We start from the raw sequence: 18,015 nt of genomic DNA on the forward strand, positions 1-18,015 counted from the left end.
TAGACTTACACCAGACCGTGTGGAGTCACTGATTTGTGTGCTACATACACCACATTGGCAACAAGGACGGTCCGTGGGAGCTGGGAAGACTTCATTCCTCCACAGGCTGCAGCTCCAGCTCGGTCGGCGCTGCTCTCTGGGGACCCGGGGCAATGATTGGGAGGCCTTTACGGAAAGGCTCGAGTACTACTTCACAGAAAATGACCTGACGGAGGACACATACGCAATGAGAGAGAAGCGTAAGGCGATATTGCTCTCCAGTTGTGGAGATGAGGTTTACTGACTCGTCAGGGATTTGCTGGCACCCGGGAGCGCCAGGGACAAGTCATACGAGGAGCTGACTGAACTCATTCGTGACCAGTTGAAACCGAAGGAGAGCATCCTCACGGCCAGATACAAATTTGACCATCACTGCAGACCCGAGGGCCAGGATATCACCAAATATGCTGCGGACCTCAGGAGACTCGTGGCGCCGTGTGATTTTGGGGCACACCTTGATGAGGCGTTACGGGACGTTTTCGTTATGGGGATTGGCCATGAGGGCCTCCTTCACAAGCTGCTGGCCACGGAACCCACAGTCACTCTGACAAAGGCCATCGCCATCAGCCGGGCATATATGACCTCGACTTGCAGCACCAAGCAAATAATCCACACAGTCTCGAACCCGGCAGGCACTGTCCACAGGATAGTGCCCACCACGGACAAAACTGCAGAACGTGGCTCTGCCCGGGGCAGAGAGCATGGATCTCGGGGTCCTGGAGCTCAGAGTCCGCTGAGGGGGGCCAATCAAGCAGCACCATGCTGGCGTTGTGGAGGAAGCCATGGGGCTCACCGGTGCAGGTTTGCGGAGCATACATGCAATACCTGCCACATTAAAGGCCACCTTCAGCGTATGTGTAAAAGAAATCGGACTCACCATGTGGCTGAGGAGATGGGGGATGATCTACTGTTCAGCGAGGAGCTGGTAGAAGAAACATAGAAACATAGAAACATAGAAAATAGGTGCAGGAGCAGGCCATTCAGCCCTTCTAGCCTGCACCGCCATTCAATGAGTTCATGGCTGAACATGAAACTTCAGTACCCCCTTCCTGCTTTCTCGCCATAACCCTTGATCCCCCTAGTAGTAAGGACTTCATCTAACTCCCTTTTGAATATATTTAGTGAATTGGCCTCAACTACTTTCTGTGGTAGAGAATTCCACAGGTTCACCACTCTCTGGGTGAAGAAGTTTCTCCTCATCTCGGTCCTAAATGGCTTACCCCTTATCCTCAGACTGTGACCCCTGGTTCTGGACTTCCCCAACATTGGGAACATTCTTTCTGCATCTAACCTGTCTAAACCCGTCAGAATTTTAAACGTTTCTATGAGGTCCCCTCTCATTCTTCTGAACTCCAGTGAATACAAGCCCAGTTGATCCAATCTTTCTTGATAGGTCAGTCCCGCCATCCCGGGAATCAGTCTGGTGAACCTTCGCTGCACTCCCTCAATAGCAAGAATGTCCTTCCTCAAGTTAGGAGACCAAAACTGTACACAATACTCCAGGTGTGGCCTCACCAAGGCCCTGTACAACTGTAGCAACACCTCCCTGCCCCTGTATTCAAATCCCCTCGCTATGAAGGCCAACATGCCATTTGCTTTCTTAACCGCCTGCTGTACCTGCATGCTAACCTTCAATGACTGATGTACCATGACACCCAGGTCTCGTTGCACCTTCCCTTTTCCTAATCTGTCACCATTCAGATAATAGTCTGTCTCTCTGTTTTTACCACCAAAGTGGATAACCTCACATTTATCCACATTATACTTCATCTGCCATGCATTTGCCCACTCACCTAACCTATCCAAGTCGCTCTGCAGCCTCACAGCATCCTCCTCGCAGCTCACACTGCCACCCAACTTAGTGTCATCCGCAAATTTGGAGATACTGCATTTAATCCCCTCGTCTAAATCATTAATGTACAATGTAAACAACTGGGGCCCCAGCACAGAACCTTGCGGCACTCCACTAGTCACTGCCTGCCATTCTGAAAAGTACCCGTTTACTCCTACTCTTTGCTTCCTGTCTGACAACCAGTTCTCAATCCACGTCAGCACACTACCCCCAATCCCATGTGCTTTAACTTTGCACATTAATCTCTTGTGTGGGACCTTGTCGAAAGCCTTCTGAAAGTCCAAATATACCACATCAACTGGTTCTCCTTTGTCCACTTTACTGGAAACATCCTCAAAAAATTCCAGAAGATTTGTCAAGCATGATTTCCCTTTCACAAATCCATGCTGACTTGGACCTATCATGTCACCATTTTCCAGATGCACTGCTATGACATCCTTAATAATTGATTCCATCATTTTACCCACTACTGAGGTCAGGCTGACCGGTCTATAATTCCCTGTTTTCTCTCTCCCTCCTTTTTTAAAAAGTGGGGTTACATTGGCTACCCTCCACTCCATAGGAACTGATCCAGAGTCAATGGAATGTTGGAAAATGACTGTCAATGCATCCGCTATTTCCAAGGCCACCTCCTTAAGTACTCTAGGATGCAGTCCATCAGGCCCTGGGGATTTATCGGCCTTCAATCCCATCAATTTCCCCAACACAATTTCCCGACTAATAAAGATTTCCCTCAGTTCCCCCTCCTTACTAGACCCTCTGACCCCTTTTATATCCGGAAGGTTGTTTGTATCCTCCTTAGTGAATACCGAACCAAAGTACTTGTTCAATTGGTCTGCCATTTCTTTGTTCCCCGTTATGACTTCCCCTGATTCTGACTGCAGGGGACCTACGTTTGTCTTCACCAACCTTTTTCTCTTTACATACCTATAGAAACTTTTGCAATCCGCCTTAATGTTCCCTGCAAGCTTCTTCTCGTACTCCATTTTCCCTGCCCTAATCAAACCCTTTGTCCTCCTCTGCTGAGTTCTAAATTTCTCCCAGTCCCCAGGTTCGCTGCTATTTCTGGCCAATTTGTATGCCACTTCCTTGGCTTTAATACTATCCCTGATTTCCCTTGATAGCCACGGTTGAGCCACCTTCCCTTTTTTATTTTTACGCCAGACAGGAATGTACAATTGTTGTAATTCATCCATGCGGTCTCTAAATGTCTGCCATTGCCCATCCACAGTCAACCCCCTAAGTATCATTCGCCAATCTATCCTAGCCAATTCACGCCTCATACCTTCAAAGTTACCCTTCTTTAAGTTCTGGACCATGGTCTCTGAAATTACTGTTTCATTCTCCATCCTAATGCAGAATTCCACCATATTATGGTCACTCTTCCCCAAGGGGCCTCGCACAATGAGATTGCTAATTAATCCTCTCTCATTACACAACACCCAGTCTAAGATGGCCTCCCCCCTAGTTGGTTCCTCAACATATTGGTCTAGAAAACCATCCCTTATGCACTCCAGGAAATCCTCCTCCACCGTATTGCTTCCAGTTTGGCTAGCCCAATCTATGTGCATATTAAAGTCACCCATTATAACTGCTACACCTTTATTGCATGCACCCCTAATTTCCTGTTTGATGCCCTCCCCAACATCCCTATTACTGTTTGGAGGTCTGTACACAACTCCTACTAACGTTTTTTGCCCTTTGGTGTTCTGAAGCTCTACCCATATAGATTCCACATCATCCAAGCTAATGTCTTTCCTAACTATTGCATTAATCTCCTCTTTAACCAGCAATGCTACCCCACCTCCTTTTCCTTTTATTCTATCCTTCCTGAATGTTGAATACCCCTGGATGTTGAGTTCCCAGCCCTGATCATCCTGGAGCCACGTCTCCGTAATCCCAATCACATCATATTTGTTAACATCTATTTGCACAATTAATTCATCCACCTTATTGCGGATACTCCTTGCATTAAGAAGATGAGGTGTTGGGACTGCACACGTGTAACGACGATTTGCCCCCAGTGATAAGTGAAGTAAAAATCAACGGAGTCCCAGTGAGTATGGAAGTGGACACGGGCTCGGGTCCGTCGTTGATGAGTCGGAGAACTTTTGATAAACTGTGGATTAACCCAGCTGCATGACCCAAGCTGGTCCCGGTCACGGCGAAGCTGCGAACTAATACCTGTTCTCGGCAGAGCGGAGGTGCAGGTATCCCACGGGGACGAGGTGCACGGTTTATCTTTGTGGGTCGTTGCAGGCGATGGGCCGACACTCCTCGGCCGGAGGTGGATGGGGACGGTCTGTGGGAGCTGGGAAGACTTCATCCCTCCACAGGCTGCTGCTCCCCGGGGTGCTGCCGTGCCCCTGGTCCCCAGAGAGCAGCGCCGACCGAGCTGGAGCTGCAGCCTCAATCCACCCACAGGCAAGTCCCAGGCCCGGACCTCACACAGAGACCCTGCAACCTTAATCCCCACAGGCAAGTCCCAGCCCCGGACCTCACACAGAGACCCTGCAGCCCCAGCCCCCACAGGCAAGTCCCAGGCCCGGACCTCACACAGAGACCCTGCAGCCCCAGCCCCCACAGGCAAGTCCCAGGCCCGGACCTCACACCGAGACCCTGCAGCCTCAGCCCCCACAGGCAAGTCCCAGGCCCAGACCTCACACAGAGATCCTGCAGCCTTAATCCCCACAGGCAAGTCCCAGCCCCGGACCTCACACAGAGACCCTGCAGCCCCAGCCCCCACAGGCAAGCCCCAGGCCCGGATCTCACACAGAGACCCTGCAGCCCCAGCCCCCACAGGCAAGCCCCAGGCCCGGATCTCACACAGAGACCCTGCAGCCCCAGCCCCCACAGGCGAGCCCCAGGCCTGGATCTCACACAGAGACCCTGCAGTCCCAGCCCCCACAGGCAAGCAGCCCTGCACAGAGGGGCCCAAGGGGGGGTGGGGGTGAGCCGGCGGGGCGCTGCGGGCGGGGTGCTGAGGGATCCAGGGGCCGGCGGTTCGGAAGGGCCCCGCAGAGGAAGAGGCCTTTGGGCGGGCCCCGAGGAGCTGGTAGCGTCGGTCGGCGGCCATGGCAGCCACAGGGGAGGCGGCTACAGTGGCCGCCGGAGAAGCGACGATGACGGCCGCAGGGGAGGCGGCAAGTCAGGTGGCAGCGGAGGGGAGCGGAGGCTGCGACGGCGGAGGGCATTCGGAGCGGCGGAGAAGAAGATGGCGGCGGAATCGTGTCGGAGCTGCAGAGCATCAAAGATGGCGGCGCCCAAGGAGAAGCTTCGTGGAATCCTCCTGCATCAAAGATGGTGCCTTAAAGAGGAAATGCACCCGGGAGTCTTAAAAGGGCCTTACAAAGAGGTGGTCCCCACAAAGGACTTCTGTTTGGCAGAGCGAGTCCAAAATGAGCTATGTTAATGTGAGATAGTGAATTTATAATAAGAATTACTTTTTTTATGCTGAATGGCCACTGTATTTGTGTAAAATAATGGATGGAGTACAATTAATGATAACGGCTAACAAGGAAATCAAGGTTCCGCTACCAGTCAATAACCAGTTAATGTACCAGATAAAATGTACCATACTAATACACTGTCTATGCCCACCTGCCTTCTGTTGGACAAGTGTGATGTTATGTATTGATGTATGTATCGTTGTCCTGCATCCAGGTGGGGGGGGGGGGGGAAGGTGATGTTATGTAATGATGTGTGTATCGTCCCAGTACCTTAAATGTATTGTAAGCACTATGCCACACCACAGAGGGCGCTGTGGTGGGAAACCCTGGTAGTACCTGTAACAAGGGCTATATAAGGCTGACCACCACACCTGGGAGGCACTCTGGAGCTGAACAATAAAGGACGAAGGTCACAGCAGTTAGACTTACACCAGACCGTGTGGAGTCAGTGATTTGTGTGCTACATACACCACAGCTGACAATACAAAGGTGGGACATTAAGCTTTTATTTTATTCGTTCATGGGATGTGGGGGTCGCTGACAACGTCAACATTTATTGCCCATCCCTAATTGCCCTTGAGAAAATGGTGGTGAGTCGCCTTCTTGAACCAGTGCAGTCTGTGTGGTGAAGGTACCCCCACAGTGCCGTTCGGGAGGGAGTTCCAGAATTTTGACCCAGCGACGATGAAGGAACGGCGATATACTTCCAAGTCAGGATGGTGTGTGACTTTAAGGGGAACGTGGAGGTGGTGGTGCTCCCATGAGCCTGCTGCCCTTGTCCTTCTAGGTGGTAGATGTTGTGGGTTTGGGAGGTGCAGCCGAAGAAGCCTTGGTGCGTTGCTGCAGTGCATCTTGTAGATGGTACACACTGCAGCCACGGTACATCAGTGATGGAGGGAGTGAATGTTGAAGGTGGCGGATGGGGGGCCAATCAAGCGGGCTGCTTTGTCCTGGATGGTGTCAAGTTTCTTGAGTGTTGTTGGAGCTGCATTCATCCAGGCAAGTGGAGAGTGTTACATCACACTCTGAGGTTCTGCAGGGCTTAGTGCTGGGTTCCTTGCTTTTTGTTGTATATATCAATGCCTTGGACTTGAATGTTGGGGATATGATTAAGAAGTTTACAGATGACACTAAAATAGGTGTGATAATGAAGAAGAAAGCTGCAGACTGCAGGAATATATCAGTGTACTGGACAGGTGGGCAGAGCTGTAGCAAATGGAATTCAATCCAGATACGTGTGAGGTAATGCATTTGGGGAATACACATTAAATGGTGTGACCCCATGAGACTTCATGGGGTCCGGAGTCAATGTTGAGGACTCCCAGGGCTACTTCCTCCCGACTGTATACCACTGTGCTGCCACCTCTGGTGGGTCTGTCCTGCTGGTGGGACAGGATATACCCAGTGATGGTGATGGAGGAGTCTGGGACATTGGCTGAAAGGTCTGATTCTGTAAGTATGACTATGTCAGGCTTTGTTTGTGGGACAACTCTCCCAATGTTGGCACAAGTCCCCAGATGTTTGTGTGAAGGACTTTGCAGGGTCGTTTTGGCTGGGTGTGCCGTTGTCGTGTCTGTAGCCGGTGCCAAGGTCGATGCCAGGTGGCCCGTCCATTTTTTTCTTATTTTTTATAGCGGTTGTGTACAACTGAGTGGCTTGCTAGGGCAGTTAAGAGTCAACCAGATTGCTGTGGGTCTGGAGTCAAATATACGCCAGACTGGGTAAGGACGGCAGATTTCCTTCTCTAAAGGACATTCGTGAACCAGATGGGTTTTTGTGACAATCCGGTAGATTATTACTGATAGTAGCTTTTTATTCCAGATTGATTTATTTAATTCACTGAATTTAAATTCCCCAGCTGCCTTGGTGGGATTTGAACTCATGTCTCTGGATCATTAGTCCAGGCCGCTGGATTACTGGCCCAGTGTCGTTACCACTGCTACAGCTCCCGGTAAAGCTGTGAGGAGAACACAAAGCATCTGCAAAGCGATATAGATAGACTAAGTGAGTGAGCAGTAAGGTGTCAGGTGAAGTATAATGTAAAGAAATATGAGGTTATTCATTTTGGAATAGAAAAACAGAACATTTTTTAAATGGTGAGAATCTTTTTAATGTTGGTGTTGAGAGAGATTTGAATGTTCTGGTGCAAGAAACACAGAAAGCTAGCATGCAGATACAACAAGCAATAAGGAAGGCAAATGGTATGTTGCCCTTTATTGCAAGGGGCTGAAGTATAAGAGTGAGGAAGTCTTGCTACAATTATACAGGGCCTTGGTGAGACCACACCTGGAGTACTGTCACAGTTTTGGTCTCATTATCTAACGAAGGTTATACTTGCCTTGGAGGCAGTGCAATGAAGGTTCACTAGATTGATTCCTGGGATGAAAGAACTGTCTTATGATGAGAGATTGTGTAGAATGGGCCTATACTCTCTGGAGTTTAGAAGAATGAGACGTGATCTCATAAGATTCTGAAGGGGATTGACAGGGTAGATGCTGAGAGGTTGTTTCCCCCTGGCTGGAGTGTCTGGAACCAGGGGGCACAGTCTCAGGATAAGGGGGAGGTCATTTAAGACAGAGATGAGGAGCAATTTCTTCACTCAGGGTTGTGAATCTTTGGAATTCTCTGTCTCAGAGGGCTGTGGATACTCTGAATATATTCAAGGCTGAGATAGATAGATTTTTGAAGTCTAGGGGAATCAAGGGATATGGAGATTGAGCAGGAAAGTGGAGTTGAGGTCGATGATCAGCCATGATCTTTTGAATGGTGGAGCAGACCCGAGGCCCATTAGGGCCTACTCCTGCTCCTATTTCGTATGAAGTGGTCTGAGGAACTGAACTGAGAGATTGATCCCACAAATGACTGGGAGAGGGCAGGCATCAAGGTTGTCTGACATTGCACTGGAGGCCTTGTTGCAGGAGATGGAGAGGAGGAGGGACATCATCTATGACCAGGGGGGCAGGAGGTGAAGAGGAGGAGGGACATCTTTTATCCCCAGGGGGGAAGGGCGCCCTCATACCACATGCTGAGGACGCAGTGGGAGGAGATCACATAGGAGGTGAATGCAAGGAATGTGGGCCACGTACCTGGATGCCGTTGAAACAAGTTCAATTATCTGACAAGAGTTGTCAAGGTACGATCGATCTTCAAATGGTTTCTCATAACAGCTGCTCCGCTAGCCTCATCACTGCTGAATTAACACCATCCCCATTCCTCACCGCCTACAATCTCTATTAATCGGGACTGAACACTTCAATCAACATGCTAGATATCACCCTCTCACACTCTGTACTGTAGGAAACCTCACACCAACAATTCGCTTCTCACACATTGACACACACACACATTCTGAGCTATTCAGTCAGTGACATCACCCAGACAAGTTGCACAACACTCTAACACACTTCCCTCATTCTTGTGGTGGGTGACACACAACAGGAGGCAGCAGCAAGAAACTGGAGCAGACAGTTCTTGCAATAATAGCAATGGGAGGGGGCGTCGCTGAGGCCGTGGTCACTGGTGACACTGGAGGGATCGATGATCATGGGTTCGACCAATCTAATCTTCCTCTCCTCACTCCCCCCTCACCCCACACACACTGAATGAGAGGTTACAGATGGTGTCAGCACACACTTCTTCCTCTCTCCTCTCACCACAGCATTAACCTTTGTCCCTTTTTAATTTCAGCTCCCAAGAAGTGGAAGCTCTCAGCCAGTGGCGGAGGAAGAAGAGAACGATGATGCAGATGCACCGTGCCTTGATTTCACTCTGCCAGCTCAGAGACTGACCTCTGCGGACCTCAGAGGCTCGGATAGAGGAGGGATCTGCACATGGTCACTGGGGAAATGTGCGAAGGAGCCAGGGCTGGGGGAGGGGAAAGGACACCACAGGTGGTGCTCACTGGAGGGTAAGGTCGTACACTAGAGGACTCAGATGGGTACGTCAATGGGCCAGGCTACAGAGGAAGGCTGATGGGCGAGCACAACAAAATGCTTTTTGCACTGTGAGGCCTGAGCACAATGTCAAGGAGCATGGAGGAGTTGGTGCAGTGCTTTACACAGAGCTTGGAGCCCATCCTTTCCAACATGGGAAAGGGGGTCAGCCTGATCAGCACGGCTGTAGAATGCACCATTGTGGAGCATCTGAAGACCAATCTGGCAGCTTCTATCACAGCACAAACTGCTTCCTTGGAGGCTGAGACTGCTGCCATCGTGGCTCTGGGTGCCAATGTTAAAAGGGCCTTCACAGGTGCATTATCAAACATCATGGGCCACCCCAACCTGTGTCGCACCACAGGTCGGGGCTATAAATAGAGCTGGAGCACTGGGCCCTGGAACATCCTGGGCGAATGTGCGGCGAATACAGGGGCCCAGAAGAGCCGAGGGCCCAGGGGCAGCATGGTCCAGCCCACAATGCGATGTGTGTGTGCACTAGGTCAGTGCAACAGAGCAGATCTCCACTCGTCCTGGTTAACCCTTGCCACTGGATAAAGGCCGTGTGGTGGCTGGTGTGCAACGGGTCACCACACGTTAAAAAAATCCACGCACAGGCATCTTCCACCCCCTCAATTGGAGTTCAGGACTGGAACATCGGGTCCTTCATTGAAACATGTGTGAAGTCTTGTGGAAGCAAGTCATCCTCGTTCGAGGGACCGCCTATGGTGATGATCAAACAAAAATATCATACCGAGCCATTATTAGAGATATTAGGAGGTGAGCAAAAGCTTGGTCAAAGAGTTACGTTTTCACAAGCTTCTTTAAGGAGGAGAAAGGGATAGAGAAGTTTAGGGAGGGAATTCCACAAATTAGAACCTCGGCAGCTGAAGGCAGGTCCACCAATGCTGGATGATTGAAATCAGGGATTCACAAGAGGCTAGAATTGGTGAAGCGCAGAGATCTCAGAGGGTTATAGGGCTGGAGGTTACAGAACTAGGGAGGCGTGGGGCCATGGAGTGATTTGAACACGAGGATGAGAAATTAAATTCGAGGCGTTGCTGGACCAGGAGCCAATGCAGGCCAGCGAGCACAGGGGTGATGATGGAATAGGACTTGGTGCAAGTTAAACAGACAGTAGATTTTTGGATGAGCTGAAGTTTATGGAGGGTGGACGGAGCACCAGCATAGAGAAAGAAACATGATGACAGGGGCTAAGGGAATGCACAAGTGTGGTGAGTTTTATTTTGTATGCATAATGCAATGATTATTTTGATGGTTGTTGATTTGAATGTGTATCTGGTGTTTATTGTGTCTATAGTCAAGTGAGGAAGATAGCAATAAGTTGACAGAAAGAGGACAATGCAATGGTTATTGAGAGAGGAAAGGTAAGAAGTGTGGCAATGATGGTGAATGGAGAGATGCAGTTCAGGTCAATGGGAGTGTTCCCAAGTGAGCTAGTTTCTTCAACCCCTGGATTCATGGGGGTTGGTACCTCTCATCCCTCTCCTCTTCCTCTATCTCTTCTCCTTCCTTCACTTGCTGTTCCTCCACCTCTCCTCCACCTTTTCCTCTTCACTTCCTCTTTCTGTTCCAGCTCTTCCTCTTCTACTTGCACATTATCTTACTTATCACCCTGTTCCTGCTCCTCCTCCTCATTTCATCATCTGGCAGGTGATGGTAAGGGCTCCAGTCTCTCGTCACCAGAAAGGTGATCTGGGAGCCAAAGCAGCCTTAAACAAAACTTGATTAGCTCCCTCGACGGAAAATAGCCAGCAGTGTAACGTACACAATTGCACCAGTGGGGCAATGTCGATTCTTGTTGGGTAAGGGTATTGAGGGATATGGAGTAAAGGTGGGGAAATGGAGTTGAGGTACACATAAACCATGATCTGATTGAATGACGGAGCAGGCTCGGGGGCTGAATGGCCTCCTCCTGTTCTTATGTTTCCACTGCTGCCAAGTTCTGAGGTTACGTTGTGAATGTTTAAAAATGTATAGAGACATTGAAGTTGAGAATGTGGGAATTGTATAGGGACAGTATAAGCTAACAATGAATTCATGGAGGAATAGCCATGACATCTCAGACTCGAGACTGCAAAATGTTACAACACTAACACATATTGAAACAAAACCCACAGCTTGCAGAAAAACCTCAAGGTCTTATTAAATCATGTTATTAACCTGAAACATTAACAGAAGGTCTTTGTTTAAAATCAGACCATACTTAGGTCGGCTTATGAGTGGACAAAGGGAAAGAGGGATCAAAAGGGATAGGCTGGACTAGGATGTCACTCTAGCCCTATCTTGTTATCTTTTGCCGAAAATGTATAACCGTCGTGCCTTTACAATGTAACGTCACTTTTTCCGTAGGAAGTGGGTGCGTTCTATCAGAGTGCATTCCTTCTGTCTGATAAGGTCCCCGATCGGGATTTGCTTTTTAAATAAAAGCTTGCTTTGTTTAAAGCACAAACGGTATTCGTTTCAGTAATTTTGCTGAACCAGATTGAGATAAAAGAATCCAGAAATCAACATTTGGTGTCAGAAGTGGGATCTCAACGGACGACTGCCGAAAACTTGCGAATTAAGAGCCAGACTAGCCTTGGGCAAGACGAGGGGAAAGTGGCCACTGGAGTGAGTATGATTTCAATACTGCTCCAGTTTCCCCCGGTTTCAAAAGTCTGAGGAAAGTTTAGCCACTCGCTGGTTCTCAGGTAGTGTCTGAACGAGATCCAGGACAATCTGGTGAATACCTTTCAAACTTAGAATAGGGATAGAGATAGGGAAATTGCACGGTGACGCAAACCAAGCGGCGACTTGGAAAGATAGGTTAGAAGTAGATCCGTGCGACGACACGGAAAGTAGGGATAGTTAGAGCTAGATAGGGATAGATGATCAATTATGGATCCAAAAATTAATAGGAAAGAAAAGAGACTCTTGTGAACGTTTGTTTTAAATGAGAAATGCTTGTGTGATTTTTACTGTGTAAAAAAAAAAAAGCCGGGGAGTTGTGGTTTGTTTTAGCTCCACCCACTTTTTCAAACAGAATGAAAGTTTTTTTTAACCCTTCGTAGTGTTGTCCTGTATGTGGGAAGTTTAAGAGTGTGAACCTTATTGAATTACGTATATTCGGATGATAAGTTACGGAGCCAGGAAATGCACAAAGGATAGGTTTGTTGAGTAAAAAAAAAAGAAAAAAATACATGGTCCCGGTGGTTAAAAAAGGATTTGACATGCTCACTTACTTGTCGAAAGAAAATATTCAGAGAAGGCACAGCAAAACAACTGAGATGGATTCAAAAGGATTCAAAAAAAATATTATATTAAATAACACGACCTTGAGGCTGGAACAATTGAGATAACGAAAAGCAGTCCACAGCCTACATGCCAGACTTCCCTCTAGTTATGGAAAAGACAAAAAAAAAGTAACGTACTAAATAGGTGCTGAAAGAAAAAAAAAATGTTCTGAGATTTTAAATTATGAGAAAAATTCCACTGCAGTCTAAAAAAAAATTCACTCCTGTCGAGTTGGCAGAAAAACTCCATTAAATTAGGGCTTTCATTGACAGAAGGAGGACATATTAAAAACCGTAGACGTCTTAAAGAAAGAGTGCACACACGAGAAACGTACTCAGAGTTCCACTGGGACCTCTGAGAAATGTATCGATAGACTACGTAGTTAAAATGGTTGGCTTTGCGTTGACCGAGGCTGATGACAAAATTGAATTTCAGGAAACAAATGTGTGGTCTCGTTTTAAATCAATTAAAAAATATCTTTGGCAAGTACTTGAATAAGAAGTTAAAAAATGCTGCCTTTCCTGATGAAAAGATTTTTTTTTCAGATGGTTACGAGAAGTCACGTAATGACATCAGGTCTTCTTACAAACCTGTAAAGGAGTTAACCCTTTCCATTGACAGCCGTTTCATACTGAACATTATCAATTTGGATTTCTTAATAGAAAAAAGACTCACCTAACAGAGGAATGGTGCGATAGTCAGAATAAAAATAAAAACAGAACTAGCTTATGTAATAATACTTGCCTGATACAATAAAGAAATAGATACTCAAACAAAACAAATTGAAGAGTTAAAAGGCTAAGATAAATAAGCTGAAAGGGATCCACAAACCCAACTTAACCCTGACCTCCGATTTCACGGAGTGACCTCGACATGCATGGATATAATGCAGAATCAAGGGACCTGTGAGCCCTGGTAAAGCAAACCCTGAGCCCAACTGAGCATGCCCGATTTCTAACTCACCTAGGACGTGCTACTCATGATGCATTGGTGGTTGCTCACCCTAATGATGCGCTATCTTTAATGCTCTCACCACGACCCTTCAGAAGCCCATCAGTATGGAGCCGCCTTGGGTGGAAGGACCAAAACCTGACCCAAGGGGATACCAGATGGAACCGCAGTATTGCGTGCAGGGTTGGGTGGATAAACGGGGATACGGTTATATCAAACACCCAAATGGCCCGGGCCCTGCTAATTACGGACCGCCCTACTGTCCCCAGCCTGGAATGGGAAGAGGTCGGGGCTGGGAAAGACGAGATGGATGCTTTATTTGTGGGCAAGAAGGACATTGGAATAGAAATTGTCCCTCCCGTCAGCACGAAAAAGGAAGAGGAGGGGGTCAAGGGGGGAGAGGACGGGGATCTTACACTAACTTCTCCCAGAACAACCCCTTTGGCCAATCGTCCCCCGATTATTCGTATTGACTACGTAGCTTGATTGTGCAGGGACCCTCCCCGGATGACGAACCGATGATATTGTTAAAAATTCGGAATGAGTGGCAACCCTTCTTGATAGATACGGGAGCCTTCATGTCTTCTGTACAATCAAAGCTTAAACTCCCCGCCTTCACTGAAACACAGGGGCTGTCAGGATTCCTGGGACAAGTCTCTACATTCCCGGTGTCAGAACCGGTTAAAATGGGTTACCAGGAAGAATCGGTGGAACATCGATTTGTTATCACAACCAATCTGGACTGTAACTTGATGGCTAGAGACCTCCTCTGCAAATTCCAGTTGCATTTGGAGTGTGGAGATGATGGGATTATTGTAAAACAGGGAACTCTTAAGCGGCAGTATTATACCACTAGGACCCCTCAGTGGTGGTCTCTGAACCTGCCGCAGGCACCCTATCACGTGACCCTAGCATACGATCCCAGTGGAAAGAATCAGGACCTGCAGAACTTTTATCAGGATCACGAAGGGGAAGTGAAGGAAATTCTATTAAGGGCTAGAGTGACTGGACCGGAAGGGAAGGCAGATTTTGTGGAAATGGACAGCCCCCAACGGTGGCACCACATATTATTCGAAGTATTACCTCCCCACCACGCTAAAGATTTGGGAGTTATGGTGCGCCAGGCTATAGACGAGGCTGACCCTACCAGCCGGGATGTGCAAATTGTAAAACATGGCCGAACAGTCCAATTCCACGGGGACCCCGAGAAGGTCTTAACGACTCTGCAGCATCATACTGGCTCTGGCATACCTATATGGCTCCTCATGTGTGAGCAGAGGACCCCTCCCAAGTGGGTTATACTCCCATTGATCCGATTGAGAGCCCAGTGCAGGGCAATGTGGACTGGCCCTCTATCCGACAGAACCCACTGAAATCACAGGCAATCCTAAACTGACCTTTCGGCACTGTACTGCAATTAATCCGGCCTGTTTTCTTACTGAGTCACCCCAAGATGAGGAAGAACCCAGTCATGATTGTTTATCTTTAATTCAAGAGGCCACATCAGTCAGGGAAGATTTAGTTGATGTACCAATGGAAGATCCAGACTGTATTATGTATGTTGACGGAAGTTCTTCTATTAATCCAGAAGGTACACGAATCTCAGGATACGCCATAGTAAACCAGGAGAATCAGGTCTTGGAATCTTCCGCTTTTAAAACCGCCTATTCTGCCTAACAAGCTGAACTATTCGCCCTCACCCGAGCCTGTATCTTGGCCAAAGACCTCAAAGTCAATATCTATACCGACTCTAGGTATGCCTTTGGGGTGGCCCATGATTTCGGACAATTATGGAAAAATAAGCAACTAGTATCTGATTTGTTGCAAGCCCTCATGCTCCCCAAGCACATTGCCGTTGTTAAATGTACCGCCCACACCACGGGAAAATCCCCGGTTGATATAGGGAACCACTGTGCTGACAAAGAGGATAAACAGGCCTCTCGTGACCAACAGATGGTAGTGCCCAAAATGATCAGTCAGACTAAAAATCCTGCGAAGGATAAGTTAGCCTCGGAAAAACCAATGCCAACCATCCAAGATGTTATTAAAGCACAGGAGGACGCTCCTGAAAAAAATAAACTGTTGTGGAAATATTATGGATGTACTTATGACAATGTTTCTAAACTCTGGACCACTCCCGCGGAACAGACTTGCATGTCTGACGAGTTGGCTCTATGGGTTATTGAATGTATGCATTTTGCTACTCATTGTGGAGCAAGGACCACCAGTGACACACTTTTGGCTACTTGGTGGCACCCTAGACTCCAGGCGCTCGCCCAGAACATCAGTAGTCGTTGCCTGGTTTGCCAGCAACATAATCCAGGGAAGGGAGTCCCCTGTGATTGGGGTAAAACGCCCCTACCCGAAGGTCCCTTTGAGACATTTCAGTTGGACTACATTGAGTTGCAAAAAAGTTCAGTGTTACAAATATGTGTTCGTAATAGTAGATGTGTTTAGCAGATGGATTGAAGCCTACCCTACACTGGACAATAAGGCTCAAACTGTTGTTAAGGTGTTAATGAGGGAAATTGTTCCTAGATATGGTATCTCAGCTCAACTGATGACCACCTATGTTCTTTCTCTAACTCAGGCTCTGCGACTAGCTCACAACCAGGTTCAAGAGGCTCACCTTGACCTCCCAGTTTTACCCGAATTGTCCCTCGTGGTACCTGGGAAGTATGTCCTGATTAAGAGGTGGATTCGGAAGGGATTGGAGCCACGATGGGAGGGGCCTTTTCAGGTGTTACTCACTACCCCCACTGCAGCCAAGGTTGAGGGGAAAAGTGCCTGGGTTCACCTGCACCACTGCAAGCTCACCACCCTCTAACGAACCTATTTTACTGGTTATTCTAACTCCTGTTTCTGTTCCAGACTTCCTCTTCTCCATAGCTGAACAAGGCCGTTGGCATCCTAATTGGAACGTGGACCAGTTTGAACTTTTACCCGTAGTGATAGACAGCCAGCTACACCGACGGTGACCTGAGAAGAGAGACGGGAAAACTGAACTCTTTTCATCAGCAAAATAATTGGACTATTTATCTGAATCCTGAGCCATAAGATGAAACTGTGTCTGTATGCCACAGTCTGTATAATAGTGTTGATATATGACAGTTGGGGAGACAGAGACGAGAGCTCCATGTAAACACCTTTTTGTACATGTCTTATGTTTATGCGCAAAATGGGAACTTTTCTAGATGTTGGGTGTGTTCACATTCCCTATACATTCCCTATACATTCCAAAGGGGTAATTCCTTTGCGCCCCGTTCCACTAACCCTAACTGAGACTGTCAGATGGATTCAGAGCCAAACTATCAAGAGAGGAGGGGGGTCAATACAAATACGAGAGAGGAAAGGCGGGTCAAAAGGGGGATCACGGAGATCAGGAGGAGTATCATACCGTTACCACATGAATGACCACGGGGAGGTCACCAAGTGGGAGAGTGCTGGAGACCCCATTAGTCAGACATTCCAGGGATGGTAACAACCAACCTACGACCGTGGAATGGAACCCCCATTCTTAGCCCTGACCAATACCTCGGGGATTGGGAGGCCAACCGGGGACATATGTCGAACCCGAAATGACACCAGTCATAGGGTACAGCAAATGCCCAAACAGTCTCAACATCACCACAGGTGCACGAGTCACCATCCTCTCTCACCTTCCGAATAAAACAGGTGGAGGTTTGTGGGCCCAGTCCTGGGACCCGGAAGCAATATATCAGAAAGCAGCTTTTAACGGCACGTATTTCGTGTGCGGTCATAAGGCATATCCTTGGTTGCCTAGGCGATGGACAGGGTCCTGTTATCTGGGATATATGGTGCCATTTGTGCGGCAAGTACGTACCCTAGCGGAAGCACATGCCTCCAGCCGATACAAGCGAGCCATCACCCCCACCGACAAGTTCTTTGGGGTCATGATGTTCCCAATCAGGATAGGACATCTCATGGATGAAGTACAGAACCTAGAGACGATATTGGAACAGATAGCTAACAATACTGCTGAAACTCTGGAAGGCATCACAGCTGAAATGGTAGCAATAAGGACCGTAGCATTACAAAACCGAATGGCCCTCGATTACCTGTTAGCTGAGAAAGGGGGAACGTGTGCCCTGATAGGGTCTGAATGTTGCACTTACATTCCTGATAGTTCAGAAAACATAACCAATCTCGCTGATAACATAAGAAGGGAGGTGAAGAAGTTATCCACACCAGCAGAAGGATCTAGCTGGTTTGATTGGCTATCAGATGGATCTTGGAGATCCTATCTAATTGTTGGTTGCCTTAACCTTTGTTGTAAAGTAATGATGGCAAGGTTAGCAAACCCTCTTGTGGTCAAGGGCTCCCGAGTTATGATCCAACGAACTAAAGAACTACTCGACACTAACAACAATATGATTCATGAAATAGAGTGTGAACGGATGAATGCGATACTCCTAGAATGATCCTAAGTGGTATCATGGAATGATAAAAGGGGGGAATGTGAATGTTTAAAAAT

At 47.9% G+C, this 18,015-nt stretch overlaps 1 protein-coding gene across 1 annotated transcript in view; it reads left to right on the forward strand.

Moving 5' to 3' along the window:
- The window catches only part of slc5a6a (solute carrier family 5 member 6a), a 110,792-nt gene extending 93,296 nt beyond the window's left edge, over positions 1 to 17,496 (forward strand). Inside the window, exon 17 of the transcript XR_011592972.1 lies at positions 16,392 to 17,496. The gene's annotated coding sequence lies outside the window, so the exon portion shown is untranslated. The remainder of the gene's footprint in view (positions 1 to 16,391) is intronic.
- The last annotated feature ends 519 nt before the right edge of the window (positions 17,497 to 18,015 follow it).

The sequence above is a fragment of the Pristiophorus japonicus genome, chromosome 1, assembly GCF_044704955.1.
Source record: "Pristiophorus japonicus isolate sPriJap1 chromosome 1, sPriJap1.hap1, whole genome shotgun sequence".
In the NCBI taxonomy this organism is placed as follows: Eukaryota; Metazoa; Chordata; class Chondrichthyes; family Pristiophoridae; genus Pristiophorus; species Pristiophorus japonicus.